Raw genomic sequence first — 664 nt, 5'->3', positions numbered from 1 at the left:
AATAATGTGTATATACACTAAAGCAATGATACATACAATCTTACCATTCATAGGGTTTAATTGTTTTATATGTGAGTTTGTACAGATTGAGGTATTTAATTTAGACATCACAATAACAGGTTGAATTGTTTTATATTTAAAGCACATTGATAGTTATCGGTGCAAATATTTTTAAATGTTATAATTTGTGTTTCAATAATTAAAGACAAAGAATTCAAATTTTCAAAAACTATGTTTTGTTTTGTAAACCCTGAGTGTATTTGATATATAATTTGACTGATGATCTTTTCATTAAACGGTCATTATTTCAGTTAGGACGATATTTTATTTTCAGCAATTAAGCTTTAAAATAAGTATCAGTATCATACTAAAAAGTAAATTTTAATTCAGGGATTTGATCCAATCGAATGTATAGTACAATGTAATTAGGCATATGTAGTCTGAATATTGTTTTAGGGTTTCTATTATGATAATTAGACAATTTAAATCATGGTTATCTCTATATTTATTTTCCAAACTGTAAATATGTATTTAATATGTTTTATCGATATACGTCATTGTTAAAAATGTTCTTGGACTTGAATATGATTTTATATCTTACGTTATTGTAAAACCTATCCAATGTTCTGCAACTTTGAGGTACAAAATTTCTAATTGTTTTTGA

The sequence above is a fragment of the Mytilus galloprovincialis genome, chromosome 4, assembly GCF_965363235.1.
Source record: "Mytilus galloprovincialis chromosome 4, xbMytGall1.hap1.1, whole genome shotgun sequence".
In the NCBI taxonomy this organism is placed as follows: domain Eukaryota; kingdom Metazoa; phylum Mollusca; class Bivalvia; order Mytilida; family Mytilidae; genus Mytilus; species Mytilus galloprovincialis.
This window is presented reverse-complemented; position numbering follows the sequence as displayed.